Source organism: Schistocerca nitens, chromosome 10 (assembly GCF_023898315.1).
Source record: "Schistocerca nitens isolate TAMUIC-IGC-003100 chromosome 10, iqSchNite1.1, whole genome shotgun sequence".
Classification (NCBI taxonomy): Eukaryota; Metazoa; Arthropoda; class Insecta; order Orthoptera; family Acrididae; genus Schistocerca; species Schistocerca nitens.
The window spans coordinates 113,452,964-113,453,727 of NC_064623.1; the positions used below are offsets into that span (position 1 = coordinate 113,452,964).

At 46.3% G+C, this 764-nt stretch overlaps 1 pseudogene; it reads left to right on the forward strand.

Annotated features, from left to right (window-relative positions):
• The first annotated feature begins 255 nt into the window (after positions 1-255).
• Positions 256-373, forward strand: LOC126210717 (5S ribosomal RNA; annotated as a pseudogene).
• The last annotated feature ends 391 nt before the right edge of the window (positions 374-764 follow it).

Below are 764 nucleotides of genomic sequence, written 5' to 3' on the forward strand. Positions count from 1 at the left end.
TTTCCTATACGCGTTTCTGAAGTTTAAACTTGCATCATCACATGGATTTATGTGCATTAATAAGGCTTCTAACTGTTGTGTTGCGACTTCGCGGTAACCTGTGAGACTGTGTAGTAGAAGAAGAGGAAAACCAAATACTATTTTAGTATATGGCTGACAGTTTTGTAGAGGGTTTTTGGGAAGATGAACGAAAATATAAATGTAAATATACATCTCGTGGTCACAGGGCCCTTATGCTTTCGTGATGATGTATGTGGCAACGGCCTTGCCGCAGTGGATACACCGGTTCCCGTCAGATCACCGAAATTAAGCGCTGTCGGGCGTGGCCGGCACCTGGATGGGTGACCATCCGGGACGCCATGCACTGTTGCCATTTTTCGGGGTGCACTCAGCTTCGTAATGCCAATTGAGGAGCTACTCGACCGAATACTAGAGGCTTCGGTCACAGAAAACCATCATAACGACCAGGAGAGCGGTGTGCTGATCACACGCCCCTCCTACCCGCGTCCTCATCTGAGGATGACACGGCGGTCGGATGGTCCCGATGGGCCACTTGTGGCCTGAAGACGGAGTGCTTACTTACGTATGATGTATGTGATGTAACACGACTGAATGAAGGTTTAATCCTCTGAAACGGGTAGCGGAAGTATAAATTGCGTGTAGTAACAGAAAAGTTGTTGTTTCAGTCGATACCTATAGCAGTCACGTCAAAAGTTGACCAAAAAATGTTCGCATTTAAAGTTAAAACAGGCAATTAATGATGG